Below are 26041 nucleotides of genomic sequence, written 5' to 3' on the forward strand. Positions count from 1 at the left end.
TCGATGTATTATCAAATCCCAGCAGGGGGTCCGCGCTAATATTATTAGGGAAATATATAATGGCACAACAGAGAAATATATTGAACGACAGCAAAGTTCAACGACGAAATAGGGTGTTTGCACGACAGCCTTAAATGCACGACGGCATAAGTGATTTGAACGACGAATTTAATAGGTTTTTGAACGACGACCAGTGTAACGACAGAGATATTCATTTTGCATGCCGAAAAAAAGGAATTCCCGACAACATAAAATAACCTGTGAATTTCACGAGACTAGGTTGTTCAAGTATCGTATTGAATTGATTTAAAGTTTCAAAAATCTGCTGATCGAAGGCTTCAGGAATTTTCAAAAAGTCGCTGGAGGCTCCGAAACGACTTGAAATTCGCCTGCAGTACTTCGTAGCGTATTGAAATTAGTTTTTAGAATAAATTTCAGCTTTACAACTCCAATTTGATGGAATTTTGTGGGAATTTCGAGTTTCAAAAATCTGCTGGAGGCTCCAGAACTGCTCAAAACGGGTTGAAACCGTTTCCAATCGATTTGGCATGTCGAAAATAGGGTATATCCCAAATTTCAGCTTTCTTGGTCAATTTGGTGTAATTTTGATTTTTTCCCTCATTTTTGGCCTAAATTGGATTTTCAAAAATTCACCAAAAATCGAAAAACCCACTTTAGCCCTTGAAATTTTGACAGTTGATGAATTTTTGCATAATCTTTCGATCTACCTTTGTAAAGTTTGAAAAATTTCGTGCAAGTCCTATGTTGAAACGCAAAATCTGCAATTTCGGTTGACCTGTCAATCAAAATGGCCGCCATTTTGTAAGTAAGGCCAACTTTTTTTGGGCAAGTTTGCTTTAAAATGTTCCTTAGGAAGTTCCCTTTAAGAAAAAAGTTGTCCCGGAGGATCGGCGGGGGGGGGGGGTGCAATTACTCCTATTGTCATATGCCGGACTATTAGGGATGCACATTCGACTCAAACTTGTCGCTGTTCCAGAAAAGGCCAAAGCGATTCCTTTAGGCCAAAAAAGAGGCCGGCCAAGTAAGGCTAAGAAAGCGTTGCTGAAGCAGTGAAGAAGTAGTAGATGAATGTATTTCGTCCCATAACATATCGACATGATCGATTAATTTTTATATTTAAGAAAGAAACACATGTTCGAGATTTCGTTGTTATTTTATACAAGAATGTCGTGCATTTTTTAAAAATCTGTCGTTGACTGCTGTCGGGCGACTTTTTAATTTCTGTCGCTGATTTTTTTATGTTGTCGTGCAATTTTTATATGGTCGCTGAATAAACTTATTTCGTCGTTCAACTTTTTTTTGGTCGTTCAATTCTTATGTGGCCGGGCATTATATTACTTCGTCATGAAAACTACCTTTTTTCGTCGTTGAAACACCCTAAACTGTCGTGCGGATAAACCCCACCCATATTATTATATGGGCGGAGAGTTTCGCATTTACATCATCGTAACATTATTGGTTATTATATTTCCCCCATCTTTTGGTAAAAGTAGTGCGAGCCTATCAGCTTTAGAGATCGATTCCAGAACTTTTAGGTGCTTTAGGTATAACTTTAGCTAGGTTCGATCTCAAAATCACTTCTTATTCGTCCATCGTGATAGATACGTGAGTTTAGTACAGACCCGTACTTAGGTGATTTATGAATCGGAGGATTTGAGCATTTAGTCCGTTTTCCTTCGACTTAATTGTTTGAAAACGTATTTTCTACTCTTCTTGCCCTTTTTAGGGATTGGTGAATTTGTATCTTCATTGGTGAATTTGAACGTGATTAGGTGGTCGAGCATAGTGTCTCTGTTCTAATTACGCTATTTGGTGAATTTGTATATTGACAAAATGTGTATATTTGAGAAAACCTTATATTTCAAGAGAATGTAATTTAATACAACGATTACATTGGAGTAACTAAGGAATGTGTTATTACTTCACGAAAGTGAGCCTAATTAATACATTGGTTGGTTTTTATGTTGACGTATCTGACACTATAGTGGTAGCCGCAGAGCTAGCAAGGGGTAAGTGTAAATAGTTCCTTCTTGATATTACAAAGAGCCCTATAAGGCTACTGGTAATCTTTCACCTGCTAAGGAGTATTTCTCATCCTCTATCCTATTCGTGCATGTATACAGTCTAACAATAAGTCTCAATTTTTTTTTTTTAAATCAAAATTGTCACAGTTCTAATTTATTTGTCGAAAACTACAAGTGAATTGTGAAAAAGGTCACACATTTTGACAAGATTCTGTAAAATCTAAAAAAATTTTTTTAGGTGATTGATGTCACACTTTTTCTCAAAATTCTCCAAAAAGTCCTATTTTTTGTCAAAAGTGTTGAAAAGTCACGCTTTTTTTTTATCAGCAAAATAATCGTCACAAAGTTCTCACTTTTGTCAAAATTTCCAAAAATCTCCTGCGTTTTTGTCACAAGTGTTAAAAGTCTTATTTTTTACTAAAATTGTCAAAAAGTGCAAATTCATCAAATTGTAAAGAAATGTCACATTTTGTTTAAATTATCAGTTATCACAAAGTTTCATTTCTGTCAAAATTCTCCAAAAAGTCCTATTTTTTGTCAAAAGTGTTGAAAGTAAAACCACACTTTTTTACCAAAATATTCGTCACAAAATTACACTTACCTACCAACAATTTTTATCAAAATCTTTGTTTTTTTTTTTAAAATGTTGAAAGTTTTATTTTTTGCCAAAATTGTCAAAGTCTGTTTTTTTATTAAATTGCCAAAAAAGTCACACATTGTCAAAATCGTCACAAAGTTCCAAGTTTTTTATTTTTTGTCGAAAGTGTTAAAAAGTCACACTTTTTTACCAAAACAGTTAGTCGTCAAAAAGTTGAAATTTTTGTCAAAATTGTCAAAAAATGTGTTTTTTTGTAAAAATTGCTGACAGTTTTATTTTTGGTTAGAATCGCCAAAAAAGTCCAAGACTTTGAATTAAATTGTGAGAAACTCACACTTTTTGCCAAAATAAAATTCTCACAAAGTTCTAGTTTTTGTCACAATTCCCAAAAAAGTCCTGTTTTTTGTCAAAAGTGTTGGAAAGTCGAGTTTTTTCCAATATTGTCAAAATGTTCAACACCTCAATTAAATTGTAAAAAAGTCACACTTTTTTGCAAAAATGTCGCGAAGTTCTAATTTTTGTGTAGGTACCTCTCTAAAAAAACCTTTTTTTTTTTTTTTTTAAATCGAAATTGTTAAAAATCAGTTTTTGCAGAAATTGTCAAATAGGTAAGTCAAAATTTTAATTAAATCGTAAAACAGTGAGACGTGACACTTCTTTGTCAAAGTTGTTACTTTCTATGTATAACAAGTTCTAAATGTTTTCAAAATACGTATTCAAAAAAAATTCCTTATTTTGGTCAAAATTTTCAGAAAGTCATTTTTTGCCAAAATTGCTTGAAAAAGTCCTTTTTTTGACCATAATTGTAGGAAAGTTTCCGTTTGTTTTCTAAATTGCCGAATAAAAATCGTCAAAAAATCATTTTTTTTTGTCCAAAATTGTCAATTGTTCGTGAAATTTTTTGTTGCCAAAATTCTCAAATAGAAAGAAATTTCTGCTTTTGTGAAGGACCTTGATTTTTTTTCTTTCAAATACGTTCTAGATTATACGATTCAATCGTAAAATCAATTTTGATGCCTTGAGCTTCACTTACGAGAATGTACTTCGACGAAAGAAAGATAAAGGAAGTGGGTGGTGGTGTTGGTGATTACGATTATGTAGATGATTCCTTATGCAACAGGTGCAGTAATATTGGCATCGAAGCGCATCCAATAAATAGGTGCTTACGTTTAGGGATAATCGTGTGCATGTGCGCTTAAATGGAAGATTTTTCTTCGGTCGAGTTTTGATTTCATGCCAGAATTGGTATGTATTCGCTTAGATTGCACTATACTACGAAGTACGAACCTTACCTACGACTACACGACAAACGATGGCGAGTTAGGTACGCATCATACTAAACGTTTAATGCGAGATTTGTGGATGTTTCTCATTACCCATTTCGTCCTGTGTCGTTTTGCATTTTGCAAACACGATGGTCGATGGGTATTGCGAGCTTGTAATTTGAATTTATTATCTCGAACTTCGTATATAGCGGTGGCGATGGCGTGGTCAAGTTTGACCTGAATTGGAATTAGCGATGTTGGCTCGAAATGGTCGCAAGGGTTTATACACGTTATTATACAATTTCGATTTGTATAGGCGATTTATTCCGGCACGGCGGTGATGTTTATTCGCCGAGTACAATTATATTACCAACTGTCTGTTTCTGTATTGTAAAAACAAATTACGAAAGGAAACATTATTTTTATGAATTTTTCATTCGTTATTTCGGTTCAATTTACGCGTTTAATGTTTTGTTAAGGATGAATAATATTGTTGGTTATTGGCGAACGGCTAAATTAATTTGTTGATTGGTAGAAAAGAATCCATTTATTATACGGAATGAATCGTAATTGTATATGGAATCAATAAACAGTCATTTTGAAGGGAGATGTGGATATATGACTCCTGAGCATCCCTCCATCTACCCCTTCTTTGCAAAAAAAAAGACTGAAAACTTCAAAAATGAGGGATAACGATGTTGAATTAAGCTCAAGATCGCGCTCTTCTCAAATTTCGAGTAAGACGTAAGGAACTTTTGCGGGAGGTTTTCAAACGGGTGGGATTTATCGGCACGATAGTTTAGGGTGTTTCAACGACGAAAAAAGGTAGTTTTCATGACGAAGTAATATAATGCCCGGCCACATAAGAATTGAACGACCAAAAAAAAGTTGAACGACGAAATAAGTTTATTCAGCGACCATATAAAAATTGCACGACAACATAAAAAAATCAGCGACAGAAATTAAAAAGTCGCCCGACAGCAGTCAACGACAGATTTTTAAAAAATGCACGACATTCTTGTATAAAATAACGACGAAATCTCGAACATGTGTTTCTTTCTTAAATATAAAAATTAATCGATCATGTCGATATGTTATGGGACGAAATACATTCATCTACTACTTCTTCACTGCTTCAGCAACGCTTTCTTAGCCTTACTTGGCCGGCCTCTTTTTTGGCCTAAAGGAATCGCTTTGGCCTTTTCTGGAACAGCGACAAGTTTGAGTCGAATGTGCATCCCTAATAGTCCGGCATATGACAATAGGAGTAATTGCACCCCCCCCCCCGCCGATCCTCCGGGACAACTTTTTTCTTAAAGGGAACTTCCTAAGGAACATTTTAAAGCAAACTTGCCCAAAAAAAGTTGGCCTTACTTACAAAATGGCGGCCATTTTGATTGACAGGTCAACCGAAATTGCAGATTTTGCGTTTCAACATAGGACTTGCACGAAATTTTTCAAACTTTACAAAGGTAGATCGAAAGATTATGCAAAAATTCATCAACTGTCAAAATTTCAAGGGCTAAAGTGGGTTTTTCGATTTTTGGTGAATTTTTGAAAATCCAATTTAGGCCAAAAATGAGGGAAAAAATCAAAATTACACCAAATTGACCAAGAAAGCTGAAATTTGGGATATACCCTATTTTCGACATGCCAAATCGATTGGAAACGGTTTCAACCCGTTTTGAGCAGTTCTGGAGCCTCCAGCAGATTTTTGAAACTCGAAATTCCCACAAAATTCCATCAAATTGGAGTTGTAAAGCTGAAATTTATTCTAAAAATTAATTTCAATACGCTACGAAGTACTGCAGGCGAATTTCAAGTCGTTTCGGAGCCTCCAGCGACTTTTTGAAAATTCCTGAAGCCTTCGATCAGCAGATTTTTGAAACTTTAAATCAATTCAATACGATACTTGAACAACCTAGTCTCGTGAAATTCACAGGTTATTTTATGTTGTGGGGAATTCCTTTTTTTCGGCATGCAAAATGAATATCTCTGTCGTTACACTGGTCGTCGTTCAAAAACCTATTAAATTCGTCGTTCAAATCACTTATGCCGTCGTGCATTTAAGGCTGTCGTGCAAACACCCTATTTCGTCGTTGAACTTTGCTGTCGTTCAATATATTTCTCTGTCGTGCCATTATATATTTCCCTTTTCAAACGTGACCTTGTGACCTATCAAAATGAGTTAAAATTTCGCGAAAAATTCGAATATGAGGATAGAAATATTTTTTGAGTATTTTTGAAAGAATTTCGAGCTCAAAATTGGGTCATGATTCTTGAAATTTTTGAAGAAGTATCAATAGTGTCATATTTAAAACTCTGTTTTTGGAAAAATTTTAAGCCCGAGATGGGTCGATTTTCCGGATAGCAATGAAAACGGATCTTGTGATTCGTTAAAACGAGCCATATGAACTATGAAGAAAAAATCCAGTGTTGTCGTATAGATTTTTATAGAAATTAAATTCTGAATTGTCTCCTGAAATTGTAATGCAGTTCGATGGGTCGCAAAGGCAGATGGTACTTTCACGAAACCCCCAAAAATCGTGCCTCATGTTTCAGCTTAAAATTTTTCAGAATTTCACATAAAAATTTGATGGCTGAGAATTTTGAATTTTGACCATAATTATAACCCATTTTGAAAGGTTGTAGGTATGACATGTCTTTCTAAAATCTTCAAGATCATCAATTTCAATCCTGGGATTATGAAATAGTCAGTTTAGGTTGTGAAAATTTTTGTTTTTCTGTTGAAATTTCAACACACAATATGGATACATTGCATGACACCTTTATCAACCATTTCAAAATTCGTTACCCATTTTGTGCCCAAAATTCTTCGAAAACGCTCGAAAAAAGTTTTAATGGAAATTCTCAATTTACTATACCAGAGCTTTTACCCATTTTAATAAATTGCATGGGACTTTTTCAAAAATCCCAAAAACTTTGAATCAATTTTGCCTTCGAAACAATAAGTAAAAAAATCTTTTAAAAAAAAATATAGGTAATATATTTTCAACATTAGTTGTTTTCAAATTGCTGAAGAGTCCCCAATTTTTTTGGTAGAAATTGGCAACACATTTTTGTAAAATTGTCAAATTTTTTTCATTTCTTTGAAATGAGTCCTGTTTTTTTAGCCAAAATCATCACAAAGTTCTGATTTTTTCCAAAATCATCATAAACAAGTCTCCTGTTTTTTATCAAAACTTGAAAAATCTTTTTTTTCAAAAATGTCAAAAAAAATTCAAGTGTAAAAAAGTTACCCTTTTTGCCAAAATTGTGACAAATTGTAAATTTTGTCAAAATTCACAAAAAAATCTATTCATTGTTTGTCAATAGTGTTGTACACTCTTACTATTTTGTGAAAAATTGACTCCAAAAATTGACAAATTTGAACTACTTTTTCAAAAATTGACATTTTTTAGTATTTTTAAAAAAATTCACACTTGAATGAATGAATAAATTTTTATTTAAAGACGGCCAGCAACTTGGGCTTTTTGCGTCTGCTGTTATGACATAGATTACAAATATTAACTATTTTTCCAAAAATGGACATTTTTTGACTATTTTGCAAAAAAATTGTCACTTTTTGACAATCTTCCAAAGTATGAGCTTTTTGACAACTTTTTCCAAACATTGATGACACTTTTTGAAAACTTTTTCAAAAATTAACATTATTTGACTATTTTGAAAAAAATTGTCGCTTTTTGACAACTTTTTCCAAAAATTGACATTTTTAAGCGTTTTTTTTCCAAAAATGACATTTTTGACTATTTTTTCAAAAAGTGACACTTTTTGACAACTTTTGCAAAAATTGACATTTTTTGACTATTTTGCAAAAAATTGCAACTTTTTGACAACTTCTAAAACTTGAGCTATTTGACAATTTTTTCCAAAAATTGACATTTTAAAACGTTTTTTTTTTCCAAAAATGACGTTTTTTGACTATTTTTTCAAAAACTGACACTTTTTGACAACTTTTTGAAAAATTGACATTTTTTGACTAAGTATTTTGCAAAAAATTGTCACTTTTTGACAACTTCCAAAATTTGAGCTTTTTGACAACTTTTTCCAAACATTGACACTTTTTGAAAACTTTTTCAAAAATTAACATTTTTTGACTATTTTGAAAAAAATTGTCGCTTTTTGACAACCTTTTTCAAAAATTGACATTTTTAAGCGTTTTTTTCCAAAAATGACATTTTTGACTATTTTGTCGAAAAGTGACACTTTTGACAACTTCCACAACTTGAGCTTTTAGACAACTTTTTCCAAAAATTGACCTTTTTAAGTGTTTTTTTTTCAAAAATGACATTTTTGACTATTTTTTCACAAAAAATTACACTTTTTGACAACTTTTTCAAAGATTGACATTATTTGACTATTTTGCAAAAAAATGTCACTTTTTGACAACTCCAAAACTTGAGCTTTTCAACGACTTTTTCCAAAAATTGACATTTTTAAGAGTTTTTTTTTTTCTCAAAAATGACATTTTCGACTATTTTGTCAAAAAGTGACACTTTTGACAACTTCCAAAACTTGAGCTTTTTGACAACTTTTTCCAAAAATTGACATGTTTTGAGTATTTTTCCGAAAATTGACAGTTTTGACTATTTTTTCACAAAAAATTACATTTTTTGACAACTTTTTCAAAAATTGACATTTTTTGACTATTTTGCAAAAAATTGTCACTTTTTGAAAACTCCAAAACTTGAGCTTTTCAACAACTTTTTCCAAAAATTGACATTTTTAAGAGTTTTTTTCCAAAAATGACATTTTCGACTATTTTGTCAAAAAGTGACACTTTTGACAACTTCTTCAAAAATTGACATTTTTTGACTATTTTGCAAAAAAAAAATATTCACTTTTTGACAACTTTCTCAAGAATTGATGCTTTCTGATTTTTTCAAAACTTGATACAATTTTAAGAGAGAATCAAAAACTTTGGAGAATTGACTTCATAATTTTGGTCTTTCATAGAAAAAAAAAAAAATTGTGGAAATTTATGATTTTCAACGCATTTTGATAGACAGCGTGACACTTTTTCAAATATTCCAAAAACCGTAACCCCTTTAGTGTTCAAAATTCTTCAAAAATGCTCAAAACACATTTTGGTCTAAATATTTGAATTTCTCAAAAAATGTCAAATCATCTAACAGTTTATTTTTACACGATTTTTTTGGGGGTGGGAGGGGGGCGAGGAAGGACGTTAGACCAACATCTAAAAAACCCCAACTAAATTTTCAGCACCTGAAAAATTCTATCCAAACCCCATTTCTAAAGCACATTGCGCCATCGCATTGCAAACCACATCTCTATCATCATGTGTAATTTTCCTCGCCATTTTCGAGGAACCACAAACTCGATGCTTTCTCGATAAGAAACTTCGAGTGTCCTGTAACAATACCCACCATTACGTATAAATCCACGTATATAGTTGTTATATTCCGTAAAATATACCAAACTTCGTTACACTCCGCATCCCTTTTCTTCTCAAAATCAGAAAAACTTTCGAGCAAAATGCACCACCTCCGGCTTCACGATACTCTATAAGCATTTCTCGACACGTAGCCTTCTTCTCCACCATATTTCGGGCGTTAATTTACACATTATTTTCGTATTCCAGACTCGTATTCGACGCGTAAAATCTCCTCGGGTCTTTTAAAAGCGACATCAACTACCACACACACGAATACGAATACCAGCAGCGTAAAATTTACATAAAATCGTATCGTCATCGATATAGTATACCAGCCACCAGCACAGCAGCATAGCGTAGACATCTCAGGCCAAAAAGTTACGTAAACGCCTCGAAACGTCAGGACGACGACGACGACGACGACAACGTTACCTTGTTTACGTTCGTAAATACCCTAAAAATGGCCGATTCGTGCTCTTCTTTTCCCTCGTATATCGTAAAACAAATAAAATGTATCTTTAACGCCTCTATGTCGTCGTCGCCGCCATCCTATCCGATCGTGAAGAATATTTTATACACGCGGCGGAGATTTCTTCCAAAATGTCTTATAAACGGGACCCCTCTACTTGTCTCTTCTTTTCGCATCAGATAAAAAATCCGACAGCCTGCTCTGCAAACAAAGTCACGCCGAAATTCGCCTCTCAGTCTCGGTCTCTCTCGCTCTAACGCCATCGAAAAATTATACGTGTAATTTGGTATGTACACAAACCTATATCTATACCTATACCTTTACCTCTAGCCCTTTCGCGAGATTATTTTATACGCTTTTCGGATCGTTCGGTACCGATATCCTCTTTCTCCAAATACTCTCCCTTATACGTATAGCAATAGGGGTTTCACGTCAACTTTTCCATCGTCAATGGTCACCCTTCCCTCACCCGAGCGAATACGACGCATTAAGCCTTAATTTTGCCAACTTTTGACAGCACGTCTGGTAAAATTTGTAAAAAAATAAACCGAGTTTGCGAGAATTTCGTTTCGTACACGTGTGTGGGTTTTCTCACCTTCCAGTCTCGCATATACGTATTTATACGGCGTGCCCTCTGTTCTTTATTTCGGATAAAATTATTCATCAATTTTTAATTTAGCAGAAAAAGAAAAAAGCCGGCGTGAATTTGAACGAAAAAGCGACGCTTTTATTTCGCACACACTTTCGTTTAAACCGATCAAATTTTCGCACGTCAAAATGCCAATCTAACGACGACGACGTAATTTTGTTTGAATCGAACACTAAAGCACATTATTTCATAGAATAAATTTTTAAAAAGGAATTTTTCCAATCCATTTTGGCTCGACGGTTTCTAATAACGGTAGTGAAAATATTTTCGTGATGAATCCTCTGTTCGCGAACGACTTGATCAGATGGAAAATCATTAATAAATTGAACCAGCTAAAAGCTTATACCATAGAACTTGACATTACAAGCCATACAATCAACAAAAATCGGAGTTGATTTTTTCGCGAACGATTCCCTCAGGAAGTACGAATCATTCGAGAACGACTTAATAACACGGAAATCAAATCAGACTACACGACAAGATGAAACGAAACACTTTTCAATGCGTCAACAAAAACTTGGAATGATTCGTTCACGAAGATTTGCTCAGAAGAGAAAAATCGTTCGCGAACGAATGATTCACTGAAAAATCAAATTAGCTGAGGATTCGAGGATCACTCGACGAAACTTGATCGTTTTAATCATGTCACAAAAACTGCACTGAATTCGTTCGCGAACGACTTGCTCAAAATCAAGAGATCATTCGAGAACGACTGAATCACTTGGAAATTAAATCTGATAATACGTGGCTCAAGACAAAATGAAAACATTTTTCAATTTATGTATGAAAATAGTGAACGATTCGTTCGCGAACGGATGTACGATCAACGCAAAGGAAAAAAATCGTTCGCGAACGAATGATCAAAATGAACAATCAAAGTACATACGTAAGGATGACAAGACGACCAAACTGCACTGTTTTAATCCTGTTCTTGTAAACTGGAGTCGATTCGTTCGCGAACGATTCGCTCAAAACGGGAAAATCATTCGAAGAACGACAGAATCACTTTTAAATCAAATCCAGTAGAAAAACGACTCGGCGAACTTGACCTTCGCACATTCATTAAAACGAACTGAAGATGATTCGTTCGTGACTGATTCACTAGTGGAAACCCCCATTCACGAGTGAATGAATCATTGATAAATCAAACCAAGTGAAAAATTATACAACAAAACTAAACATTACAAATTTATTGTAAAAAAAATTAGAGCTCATTCATTCGCGAACGATTCGCTCAGAAACGATGAATCGTTAGAGAATTACTTGATCACTTGGAAATCGATCAGACATTGCACGACACGACAAAGCGAAACTTTCTTTGAGTTTCTGCGATAAATCAACAAAAATTGTGAATGATTCGTTCGTGAACGATTTGCTCACAATTCACAGGAGGAAAATCCTTCGTGAACAAATGATTCACTGAAAAATCAAATTAGGTAAGCGCAACATAGCGAAAATCGACTGATTTTAATCGTATTGCCAGAAATTCGATTCAGTTCGTTCGCGAACGATTTGCTCACAATCGAAATATAATTCGAGAACGACTGAATCACTTGAAAATCAATACAACTAATACACGACAAAACAACGCAAAAGTTTCCTCAATTCATCGACAAGGTTTGCGAAAGATTCGTTCGCGAACGATTTGCTCAGGAAAGAAAAATCCTTCGCGAACAAATGATTCACTGAAAAATCAAATCAGGTAAGCGCAACATGTCGAACAACGACTCATTTTAATCGTATTGCCAGAAATTCTACTCAGTTCGTTCGCGAACGATTTGCTCACAATCAAAATATAATTCGAGAACGACTGAATCACTTGAAAATCAATATAACTAATACACGACAAAACAAGGCAAAAGTTTCCTCAATTCATCAACAAGGTTTGCGTAAGGTTCGTTCGCGAACGATTTGCTCAGGAACGAAAAATCGTTCGCGAACGAATGATACACTAAAAACTTGAATCAGGAAAGCACAACATGTCGAAAAACGACTGATTTAAATCTTATTTCCAGAAATTTGACTCAGTTCGTTCGCGAACGATTTGCTCATAATCAAAATATAATTCAAGAACGACTAAATCACATGGAAATGGATCAGATAATAGGTACATATGACAAAGCGAAACATTCTTCAATTCATTAACAAAGTTTGTGAATGATTCGTTCGCGAACGATTTATCTCCTTTAGGAGCAAATCGTTCGCGAACGAATGATTCACTGAAATGTCAACTCGTTCGCGAACGAGTTGCTCAAAATCAACGCTTCATTCGAGAACGACTGAATCACCTAAAAATCAATGTTGTTAAATGATTCGTTCGCGAATCATTCGCTCTCAAAGGAGATGAATCGTTCGCGAACGAGTTGCTCAAAATCAACGCATCATTCGAGAACGGCTGAATCACTTGAGAAAATCAATACAATAGTACACTACAAAACAAAGCAAAAGTTTTCTCAATTCATCAACATGTTTGCAAATGTTCGTTCGCGAACGATTTGCTCTTAGAGGAGATGAATCGTTTGCGAACGAATGATTCACTGAAAAATCAAATCGAGTAAATACGACATCACGAAGCCAGACAGTTTCAATTCTGTCGTCAAAACCTGAATTCAGCTCGTTCGCGAACGAGTTGCTCAAAATCAACGCGTCATTCGAGAACGACTGAATCACTTTAAAATCATGCATAATGATACACGACGAAACAAAGCAAATTTTCCTCAATTCATGAACCAGGCTTGTGAAAGAAAAGATTCGTTTGCGAACGATTTGTTCAGGAAACAAGAATCGTTCGCGAACGAATGATTCACTGAAAAATCAGATCAAATTGAGATTCAATTCTTTTGACAAAAATAAGAACTCGATTCCTTCGCGAATGATTTACTCGGAATAAGCAAATCATTCGAGAACGACTAATCTTCATTCTTCACCAAAAAAATCGAATTCGGGCATTCATCAGCACGAAATTAAGAATTGAAGATGATTCGTTCATGAATGACTCACTGAGAGGCGAAAAAAATCGTTCGCGAATGAATGAATCAATCGTAAATAAACCAATCCAGATGGCAGATTATCATCATAAAACCTGGTTTAACAAATCAATGATGAGAAATTCCAGTTGATTCGTTCGCGAATGATTTGCTTGGAAACGACGAATCATTCGCGAACGACTCCATCATTTGTAAATCAGATCCGAGGATGAATCATAGGACAAAATGAAAAGAAACATTAATTTTCAAAGCGTCAACAAAAACTTTGAATTCTTCGTTCGCGAACGATTCGCTCACAGGAGAGGAACCGTTCGCGAACGAACGATTCACCAAAAAATCAAATTGTGTAAAGATGGAAAAACGAAACTTGACTGTTTCAATCGTGTTATCAAAAACTAGAATCAATTCAATTCGTTCGCGAACGATTCGCTCAGAGGAGAAGAACCGTTCGCGAACGAACGATTCACCAAAAAATCAAATTGTGAAAAAATGGCAATACGAAACTTGACTGTTTCAATCATGTTATCAAAAACTAGAATCAATTCAATTCGTTCGCGAACGATCTACTCAAATTAGGATATGTACAAAATCGTTCTTTCTTCGACATTTTTGTTCACTGAAGGGAATTGTAAACAGTCAAATCAGTTCACCAAGGAATTTCAGAATTTTCAACAAAACACATCCGTATAAAACAATGGTTCATTTCGTTCGCGAACGAATCAGTCAATTACTATACCAGAATCTAACGAAGCCACGAAAGTAAGACACCTAGAAGGTAAATTTCAGCCGAATCGCAATTAGTCAAAGGGCCGTTGAGTTGTTCAAAGTGTAAACATCTGTGTAAGAAAACAATCGTTTTCGTATGTATAAGTGACGCCTTCGAGCCTTTCTCGACGAATTCGTGGCAACCATCCTTTCCTTACAGTAAACACAAAATGTGAATAGGTACCATTGTTTCACGAAGGCAACATTATACTACAATATAGAAGTGTTTCGCGAGCCAAAACAGCAGCATGCAGGAGGAGGGAGGGGAGGGGGGAGTCCATTCTCCAAACAACGTTCGTTTTGGCGGCAAAATAATGGGAATTGCGATTCGTCGACGGTATTGTTCGGCTGGCGGTATTATTTTTTACTCGCGGCAGCCGACAATAACTCAATTAATTATTGAATTGTATACGACGAGTCGAGCAGAAGCAGGAAAACGAACGCGATGACGATGTGAAAATGAAAAATACCTCTCTAACGAGGAAAGGCCGGGCCGGGCAAACCGCGCACGACGTTAATGATTTTTACGCTATTCGCGCTTTTCGTATAAATGTATAGCAAAGCTCAAGCAAAGGTGTGCCACTGTCGTCTCGTGTAAACCACCGCGTAGTACTTTATCGTCGTCGAGTGAAAATTTTAGAAAACAGACGTAGAGAAAGAGAGGCGAAGTGAACGAGAAGTTCGACTTAATTGAAAACTTGCTCCAACTCGGTGTTTTCCGCGAACAGTCTTGTGCTGCGGTAAATGTACATCGATGCGGTCGCAAAATTTGGCCCAGAGTTTCGAGAAAACCGTCTGCCTGACGCAACGGTTCATCTTCTATCGAGTTTTACTACGTACATAGAACCGCACCTGACGATAAATAAGTTGAACAGAATAAAGCAACCGAAGCCCCGAGCGAACGGTATTAAATCACCGAAGTAAATTATTTCATAATAAAACGCGAAACGCGCGCGAAAAATAATTGAATCACAAGCAGCCCGCTGCACTGTAACGAAAAGGGATGGATACTGTATTAATAACTCTTATACACCGAGGTTCCAAGGTAGGTAGGTACACGATAAGAAGTAGAACGAAGGGGGGAAAAAATGATCGGCGTATAAGACGCTCGGAAACAACACATCGGACAAATGGGCGAAAGGATTAATGAAATGGAAAAATTTACTATATAGAGCATTGCGTAACTGGCGAGTTTAAAGGGATCGCGCCTTAACGGGAAATTGAAATTAGCCTGGTTCATTTGATAAATTCGATAGAGCTTATGTTTTCCCATTGTTTGCAGGGAAATTGTTGAAAGTTGTACGTGAGTTAATAAGGCAATTGAGACGGCTGAGGAAAATCTTTTTTCTGATATGACCTCTCGGCTAGCCCCCCCCCCCTGGCTACAAAAAATTGATAGAAAAACGAAACTTATACGAGTATTTGGAACATTGAATCAAAAACACACAGAATAAAACTGAAATTTGAAAACGAAATCATTACTCAAAAAACATTTACATTTCAAAATTTGAATTTCTAACGAAATTACTTATACGTCATTTTGAACTTCAAAATGTCAACTAGGTACTAACATTTCCTTCAAACTCGCAAAAGTTATGACATGATCCAGTTTTCAGCTCAAATTTCGTCAAAACTGCTTGAAAAAAGTTTCGAAAACTTACGATTTTCTCACCAAATTTGAATTTTAAAAAATTCATTAAAAATCAAAATCGTTTGTGAACTCAAAAATTTGATCTACTGTTTCCAAATTCGTATTCGGAAAATCAGATCACCTCTATTCATACCTGATGGACAATTCATTATAGCTGATTTTCAAATTCCATGATTTTAGAATTTTTTAATATTTGCTATTGACAAGAAAAGGTCACAGTTGTAGAAGTTACTTACGTAATTTTTCTCATAAGGATTATAATATTACTTACCTACTTATTCTCGTACGCGAGTTCATATTCTAACATTTTGTGAAGGGAATTTGTACTCACCTGAAACAAAGAAAAATTAAGATGGATTAGTTACGCATAAAATTATTGATCAATCGACAGATTAATGAAATAATAATGTCCGAAGACAAAAGTAAAAATTCTGACGATCACGACATTCAATAAAGATGTAGAAATTGATATACACAAATGAAGTATTATTTGAAAATTGTAAAATTGATCGTGAAAATCTCTCAAAAATACCAAAAATTCATGGACCATCAGAAAACACGACAAAAATGTGAGAAAATTTCTCAATTGGGTTAAATTTTGCACAGACTGCATAGATTATTGAAAAATACCAAGAATTAATTGAAAATTCTCAAAATTGAATGATGATTTGTCAAAACTGCGGAAATTGTGTCATGTGAATTTGAGTTTTCGTCCCCCCTCCCCCAAATAATTGAAAATTACCAGAACTTGATCAGAGTCATTCGGTCATTCCACCTCAATTTGACCTTCGATTTCGCTCAAATTTTTTTTACTATGTCTGCCCACCAAATAAGTGGGGAACCTCCAATCAGTTTGGAACTAAAGCTATATTCGTGTTCATGCGATATCGAAAACATACTTCTTTCATGTGTCACACGAATGAACCCATTTTTTCCACTTTTACCCCCTAGATGGTGGTGCTGGGGACCGTGGATTGGGTACTATCAAAAATCTGACGTCATATTCGAGTTCAGCATCACCAAAAACATACTATTTCATGTGTCGCACTAACAAAACACTTTTTTGAACTTTTACCCCATTTGGGGAGGTGCTAGGGGCAGTGGATGGGGTTCAATCAAAAATCTGACGTCATATTCGAGTTCAGCGGTACCAAAAACATACAATTCGATATATCACATGCCCCAGATTTTTTTTGAAAGTTTTGCCCAAATTTGGCGGAGGAGGGGGTGCTTCCCCACTATTGAAAGATCCCATCTCGAAAATAGAATATTTCGAAAAAGCATCAAAACGTACATCTATGGAAATTTTTTTAGTATTTCAAAGGGTAGCTCCCACTTACAGCGCCATTTTGAAATTTAGAAGTTCAACTTTCAACTTTCAAAAATTTCAAAATAAGTAGGTACTTAGAAAGTTCAAAATGTAATGCCCTTTGGAACTATGAAATCGGTTTTGATCTTATCATAGCTTTGGAGGTATGCGCTGCTGAAGTTGAGTACCTCGAGACCCCATTTAAATCGTCGCCCTTCAACCCAAACAAACATATTCATAGGAATCAGTGCTGTAGTGTCATCTGCAATTAATAGGATCAAGTTACCCCTTACATTTTTTGGAAGGTCATTGACATAATAAATGAAGAACAGAGGTCCTAATATTGACCACTGTGAAACTCCTTGCTCAACTGGGTATTGTTCAGAGAAATGGTCTCCATTTATATCTTCTGTCTTAACAATTTGAGTTCTATTTTTGAGAAAGGATGTGGTCCAGTCCAAAGCCACCCCTCTAATACCATACTTTTCTAGTTTACCTCGCAATATTTCATGATTAATTATATCAAATGCTTTTGAAAGATCGCAAAATAACCCTATAATGTCATTTTTGTTGTGGAGATTTTTCAAGATATTGAGAATAAGTTGATAAATGGCACTTGTTGTATTTTTGTTTTTGTAAAATCCATATTGGGAGCTGTGTAACAAATTATTATCACTGAAAATTTTTGATATGAGAGGGGTTTTGCAATAAGGTCCCTTATGGTGATATTTCGATTTTTTCAGGAGAGAAAAAACATCGAATCGCTTCAATTTTTTCAATTTTTGGATGCAGTGTTGTCTTGCGCATAGGTTGGATGGGAAATTTTGATGAAATTTCTTCATCATCGCCTGATATCTGTGATTTAGAAAAGGGACATTGTGGTGAACAGCCAAATTTACACAATGTTACAGACTACCCCACAAAAAAATACCGAGAAATTTGGATTCACCATGAAATTTTACACAGGTAACAACAATAAAATAATTTTTCCATCGACATTTTTTTTCAAGTCAAAAACAAACAAAAACTTGGTTTTTGATTTCCCAAAAATGTGAGTTTTTGAGTATTCATGTTCAAATGATTTTCAAAACGAGAAGTTGATGAGATAGGTGAAATCTGATTGCACCATTTGATTTCTCGTGAAAAAGGAAGTCGGAATCGCCAATAAAAAAAACACCTAATCACCACAAAGGCCCATATTGTGAAATGCCTCTCATATATGTTTATAGAATAAGCTTTCTAGAAGTTTGGAAAACACTGATGTTATAGAGATGAGTCAGTGGTTATTCATGGCACTTCTATCACTCTTTTTGAACACAGGTGTCATGATATTGACCTTAAGGATATTGGAGAAGGCTCCTTCCTGAACAGACATGTTGAAGAGGCTGGCTATGGTTCAGCAATGTATGGCGCTGCTATTTTCAGTACTATGTATTTATAGATATCAAGTCCATGGTAGTCTTTTGAATAGGAATTTTTGAGTGAGTGAATTACATTCATGACCTCAACTATGTTTGTTAGTGCAATGAAGAATGTAGACATATTGGATGGGTTTAAATTATCCAAGGGATTTTCATAATCCTTCAAGTTTTCTACCTTTGGTACATTACAAAAGAATTTATTTAAAGCAGAGGCAATTTCCAGTGGATTGGCTACCATGTGGTTTTGGTCCATATAATCAATACAGTTATCTTTTTTTTTTTTTTTTTTTTTTTTGATAAGTTCCCAGGAGGTTTTGTTCAAGTTTTTGGCATTTTGGAGTTTTCTATCATTTGCAGTTTTTTTTTGCATTTTCAATTAAAGTTTTATACTTTTGTTTAGTTATTTTATATTTTTCTTTTAGGTATGGGGAGTCAAAAGTCTTCTTCATGCTATGAAGGTCCATTTAATTTTGCTTAACAGTTTTGATTTAAATTTGGGTGGGTAGGAGAAATTTTGTAATACTTTTTTGTTTCCCTTTCACTATACCAAATGGGAATGACACATCATAGTGCGATAAGAACACATTTAGGAAACTCTGAAAAGCTGTATTAATGGTATCTGTTTCAGTCCAGCAGTTACTCCAATTCTCACCCTCAAGTAATCTGAGAAAAGTTCCCTTGGTGGTGTCATTTATTATTCGTTGCTGAGGTTTTACATAATTTACTTCTTGTACCAGTTCAGTGATATTGCGCATGAACATTACTCCCTCATGATCTGAGTGAGATATGCGTTTTACATACTTCAATTCCAAAAGGGGCATCTATCGTAGTGTGTTTTTTTTGGTGAGCTTTTTTACGTGTACTAAAATGTTTTGCTCGCATTTCATCACCTTTTTGATAGTTTTTTAGTTACTGAAGTTACTTTTTTCTTGGGAAAAAATAGAAGTCAAAATGTCGAATAATTCTACAACTATTCATTCATTTTTTCTCGAAATTTCAAGGGTGGGGGGAGGGGGGAGACATCCATAACCACCTATTCTGCCGTCATGTTTCGCGTACCGATCTTGTTCTTAACACGTGAACCGAATCAAAAAATTAAAAACCTAAACCCTCGAGTAAAAGTGAGGGTTTCGCTGAAAAAAAAAAACAAATGCCGCCCTTAGCTAAGCCCGTGTCACACCAGGAAGTCTAATACTGTAATAATCCCAGCAGCGGAAAAAAAATAAAAGTCTGGCAAATTCGGCGTAAAACACACAATTTCAATATACACTCGTACGCTTTTGCACTACCCCGTACAACGAAGGCAGCATCTTCTTCACTTTGAAACCTCACCAGCAAACACACCCCTTTTCCGGTAACTGTTTCAGTACCTAGACCTACACTTTGTTTACACATGGTAAAATTTTAATAATAATCAAAAAGAACTCGCGGCGACGACTACGACGTCCGCGCGAATCACGAGTCAACACAGCACACAGACATAGTAGAGAGAGAGAAAAAGATGGAACGAAACAGAGGGCTTAGCTCGGCTCGAATAAGTATAGCGAGAGAGGGAAAAAAATCCTAATTATATTACCGCGCGACTTAAAAGCTTCTCGTGCAATTAATAATTTTCCGCGGGCTTTTCGAGAATTGCGAACAGAGCTTAGAACCGCGAGCAAATTAAGTTGTCGATAAGCGAAGCGTGAAAAATGGCAGCGAAAAAAATATGTATTCTCAAAGGCAAGGCTATACGGCGCGGCGCGGCGGCGGCGGCTTTTTCAAACGACGACGCATAATAAACACTATCAAATTCACTAGGCTACGAATTAATTTCCATTAAGGGATCCCGGCGGCGGCTAAACGAGGTACGCGGTGCGACAGCGGCGCGATTTAATTAAACCAGCTTTTCCATTAAACTTACACGCTTTAATTATGGAAACGAGTCGAGGGTGGGGATGGCGGGATGTGCCTGCGCGACAAGCCGGGTATGGTGACAGGGTCAAAAATAACGCTCATCATTTGCCCATCCTGTGCTGATCCCGATCTCGATATACCTTTCCGATACCAGCGATACTCGTACACAGCGTTTTGTTGCACGCTATTGCCACCGATTCTCGTACCTACATCTCGTTATCGTGCTTCGCGATATCTTCTCTCGTCTATTTCGACTTAATTTTAAACCGTGCTGCTTAAGAAAGCGTTTTCAAATTGATAGCTTTGTGTAAAATGAAACAGTCTACGAGACTAAAGTATAAGGCAGACCTTGAAAATACTCGTACTTCAGTGCTACTCAAAAATCTTCCAATTTTGTTCGGGTTGAATCACGACAAATCAAAAGTACCCTTAAAAAGTTTTAAATTTGTTGTGCCGGTTGTTTTACATGCTATTTTTTTCCGAACTTGTCAAAATTTCATCAATTTTCAGGGCATCTAAGATGCAGTGAAAGCAGTGAAAAAGTAGTGAATTTTGTCAAAAAGTAGTGAAAAAATGAAAAAATTCATCAATGCGCTCACTTGTATTGATTTTTTTCCAATTGTTTTTGATGAGCCTCCACACATGCTGTATATTTTAAGAACATTTATAAATTTTCATAGTTTAAAGCATTTACAAACAGCTGGCGCCCCCTGGAAACAGCAACTTTGCTGGCCAATCATCCCAACACCAGTCAACCATGCACCCCTACGTCCGGGCTGAAACGGTCCTTTTCAGGACCAACACAGTCGAGGACGACAACTCCGTTCCGAATTTTATCAATCAATATCGAAGGGACAGCTGCGGCGAAGGAGCAAATCCTGTCAGAAATGGTCAAGGACCTAAACGTGGACATAGTTGCCATTCAAGAAACGCACAGACCTCATACAACACACCAGCCAAAAATCACTGGAATGAAGATGGTAATTAACAGACCACACAAGAAATATGGAAGTGCCATCCTAGTGAAACAAAATATGGAGATACTTGCTGCCTCTTGCACAGATGATGATGATAATATAGAGATCCCGACAGTGGACATTGGAGACTGCCTGATAACATCAATCTACAAACTACCCATAACGCTGATTTCAAATGGCCAAACAATCCTAACACAGGCACCCAGTGAAAACAAGTTGTGATTGGAGATTTCAACAGCCACGGAGTGAGCTGGGGGTACCACTGAGAATGACTGAAATGGAGACTTGGCGGGAAAAATGGGCTGATGAAAACCAACTGCACCTTATCTTTGATCCTAAACTACCGGCCTCATTCAACAGCGGACGTTGGAAACGTGGTTATAACCCAGATAACATCTTTGTGTCAGAGCAAATGTCACATCTTTGCTAGAAACTGCAGGTTGCCAATCCCATACCTCATACCCATCACAGGCCTATAATCTGTGAGGTCAGAGCAGCGGTCTGTGCAATCAGAAGTGCAATCCCACCACCAAGATTTAACTTTAATAAGGCTGATTGGGAGTCCTTCAGTCAGGAGCTGGATGCAGAGGTGGATAACATCATACCAGCACCAGAAAATTACAATCTTTTTAATGCAGTCCTTAAATGAATCTCAGTCAAGCACATCCCAAGAGGAGCAAGGAAAGATTACATCTCTGGTATGAAACCAAGCCTCATCACACAGTACAACGAATATATTGTTAAATTTAATGAAAATCCTTTTGATGGTGACAGCATAGAGCTTGGAAATAAACTTTCAGAGGAGATAGCTCAGTCAAGGCAGGGGAACTGGCAAGGACTGGTAGAAGATCTCAATTTTGGCAAGGACAGTTGAAGAGCATGGCATCTGCTCAAAAGACTGAATGGAGAAGAAAGTCATGCAAGCAGTTTCACTCAGAAAACCGCAAACCAGATTGCTCACCAGCTGCTCATAAATGGAAAGACAACTGGTAGTGTTAAAAGCAAGAAAATTACTCATAACCATGCAGAGGAAGTGAATAACTTTTCATCACCATTCACATACTCCGCGATCACAGCAGCTATACATTCAGCCAGAAATAAAAAAGCAGCAGGTGTTGATAAAATGTATGTGGAGCAGATAAAGCATTATCGAGCCTAAAACTGTTGCCTGGATCCAGGAATTGTACAACACCTGCGTAGAAACATCAAAAATAACTTGATTATGGAGGCAGGCCCACGTCATTGCTATCTAGATGCCAGGCAAAGACCCAGATGAGCCCAAAAGTTACCACCCTATATCGTTACTATGCCACCTGTATAAGATATTTGAGCAGGTGGTCCAAAATCTAGTAGCTGAGCATATTGATAAGAACCTAATCAGTCAGCAGGCAGGTTTCAGACCTAGGAAATCTTACACTGGTCAGGTCCTGAGTCTAACACAGCACATAGACATAGAGGATGGTTTTGAACAGTGCAAGGTCACTGGTGCTGTGTTTGTGGACCTCACTGCGGTGTTTAACACAGTGTGTCATCGGATACTTTGGTGCAAGATTTATGAACTGACCATGGACTACAAATTTACAGAAATCATCAGGACACTGCTGAAAGACCAGAGGTTCTATGTGACTTTAGATGGAAAGAATAGCACTTGGAGAAGGCAAAAGAATGGCTTGCTGCAGGGAAGTGTCCTGTCACCCATCATTTTTAATATCTACACCAATGACCAACCAATTGGAGGACCTGCACTGCTTCCTGCAGATGACTTGGCGCTCACAGCACAGTGTGACACATTTGTAGAGGTGGAAGACACACTGAATCAGACAATAGAAGAACTCGATGTATACTTCAAAGCCGACCACCTTAGGCCAAATCCATCAAAGACAGAAACCTGTTCATTCCACCTGTGAAACCGTGAGGCCAAGAGACAGCTCAACAGCCAATGGGGAAACACTGCACTGAATCACAATGACCACCCCAAATATCTAGGAGTGACACTGGATAGATCACTCACCTGCCAGCAACACAGCGAGACTCTTTGGTAGAAATTTTAATCAAAAGCGATAATTTCTGTCAAAAAGCAAGACTTTTACATTGTTAGCAAAAATAAGATTTTTTGAAAATTATTGCCAAAAAAATAATGGCACAAAAATTTATGGTTTTTGAGCATTTTTGAAAAATTTTCAGTCCAAAATTCGGACATAATTTTTGGAAAAGTGCCCCACAAACTCATAGAAACGAGTTAAAATTTTATCAAAAAATAAAAAATCGAAATTCGCTTCAAAATTTTTTTTTATGGTAATTTATGGGGGAAATGCGAGAGTTTTGAATAACTTTTTTGGAAAAAAAAGAAAATTTGCAGGCAAATGTTTTTAAAAAACGAAATTCCAAGTCAGTTTTTTGTGAAAGGAGAGACTTTTACCAATTTTAGCAAAAAGCTGGACTTTTTGATAGTTAATATTGCAAAAAAAAATTAAAATTTCCCTAACTTTTTGTCACAAAGGCGACGCTTTCTTCAAATGATACCGAGAAAATACGAAATTTTCTGAAAATTTTTGGCAAGAAAGCAAAACTCTTAAATGATTTAGAAAAACATTTAGACTTTTTTGGATTTTTTTTTTTACAAAAAACGGTGAAATGTTCAGGATGTCTAATTTCTGGATAACTATAAGAAAATCAGGACATTCTTCCCTTCTGGAAAAGTCAGGAAAATGTCGAAGGATTTTGGAAATTTTCGCTCAAAAATCGACGAATTTTGTGAACTACATAAAAAAAGTTGCAATCGTTTTCGAGATAAAAGTACCTACAACTGTCGAAAGAGGAGGGGGAGGGGGAGTTGAATACCCTAAGACTTCAAAATACCAACATTTACTCCATTGTGGAAGATTTTCAGACTTGAGATGAACTGTGTAACCTTCTTAACCCTTTGAGATCCGAGAAGAATCTGACAAATGAAAATTGAAAAATGTCGTTTTGGAATTTGAGGAAATGCTCAATATTTCCAAAATAAATTTTATATTACGTGAACAATTTTTGAAACGAAGCCAAAATCCAAAATTCTGAGAAACAATAAAAAATGATCATCTTTTGTACAAATTGTGACAATTACACAATTGTAGGAGTGACGTAGGTAATTTTCAAATCAAAAAAATTTCTGTTCAAAAATGAAGTGATGTCAGATTTTTCTCGGCTCTCAAAGGGTTAAAGCCGAAGAAGCCCAAGATGTTTGGAATTAAACGAAGCATTTCGAATGATTTTTCAATTTTTTGCACATTTCAGCCCTTCGAATTTGAAAGTATAGGGGGCCTATTTTACTATACAACACGATATTTTCACGTTCTACAAACATTGTACCTGTTATAAAATGCAATTGCTTCGACGCACAATAATTCATTTTTATCTGGGAGAAAACAACAATTTATAGTAGTATTGATAACCCTTATTGTGGTTCAGCGCGTGTAGGTGAGATAGGATACATTTTCGTCGAATCTAATAATATGTACATAAATCTAAAAAATACCAATTTTTGAAAACATTGGATGGTGTAAATGTGAGAATTTTTCAATATTTTAGGTGTTTGGGTGATAATGAATTTGATAATACACAGAATAATTGATGACAGTATTACGTTTAGCGTTTATCTCACTCTAATACGTAATACGTCTACGAATACTTTACGTATCACCCTGTATTCATTGTCGGCAGTCGGCACATTATACTCGTACGCAGATAAGAGAGAAGCTCTCTATAGAGCAACGAGAGACAGACAGGAAAGCAGATCGAGAGAGTGAGAAGAGCAGGACGGAAGAGGTTAATTTCTCATTTATATGACTGGCGTGGAAACATCATCGATTGAATGCTACGAATGTAAATTTTCTTTCCTCTCTCTCTCTGTCTCTCAACTTGGTACCACTCGTACGTGTATTGTATAGATTCCACAGAACTAGATCGACTTTTAGTGCGAAAAAGATATACCGAATAAGCTCAGGTAATAGTAATACGCTCACTATACTTACATTTCGCTCTAATGAAATTGTCGACTTTTTTCTTTTTTTTGTTACTTGCGAACCTAGAGAACGTTCAAAGCAAAAGTTTCTTCACCAACGAACGTGTTGTTGCGAAAAAAGAAAAGAAAAAAAGAAAACGTCGCTGCAGAACTTGTAGTTGTAGTACAGTAGTTTTGTACAGTAGTTTTGTTTCATAGTATACGAATGAAATAATGTTCCAACGTATAGTTTTTTTTCTTCCTTTGAGAGCCTAGAGCGTTTTGTGGGAGAAATTCGACTATATACGTCGACGAATTTCCTAAACTATTCGTGAATTTTGTATAAGCGTCGGAGTACGTATAGTTTCTTCTTGCCCTTTTTTTCATTTTTTTTTTCTTCTCGTTGGTTAAACTATGCGAAGAGATAGATGAAAAAAGCAACTTTGATATGGGCGACTTGATGTGTAAGACGAGGCAAGTTTATACTTGAACATCGAGACTGAGAGCAACTTTGTTGCCAGGAATTTACAGCCGATGATTGTTGCGGCGCGACGACGACGTAACTATACTTCTACTGTGAAAGTTTTTTTTTCCTTTTTGAAACGTAGGAT

At 35.9% G+C, this 26041-nt stretch overlaps 1 protein-coding gene across 4 annotated transcripts in view; it reads right to left on the bottom strand.

Moving 5' to 3' along the window:
• Nucleotides 1–26041, bottom strand: part of krz (kurtz) — a 308096-nt gene that overhangs the window by 175204 nt on the left and 106851 nt on the right. Inside the window, exon 1 of one of the 4 annotated variants that reach the window (XM_065365009.1) lies at nucleotides 16117–16176. The exons of the other annotated variants lie outside the window; for them this stretch is intronic. The gene's annotated coding sequence lies outside the window, so the exon portion shown is untranslated. Of the gene's footprint in view, nucleotides 1–16116; nucleotides 16177–26041 lie in introns of those variants that run through there. 4 annotated transcript variants of the gene reach the window in all.

Source organism: Planococcus citri, chromosome 1, assembly GCF_950023065.1.
Source record: "Planococcus citri chromosome 1, ihPlaCitr1.1, whole genome shotgun sequence".
NCBI classification, from domain to species: Eukaryota; Metazoa; Arthropoda; class Insecta; order Hemiptera; family Pseudococcidae; genus Planococcus; species Planococcus citri.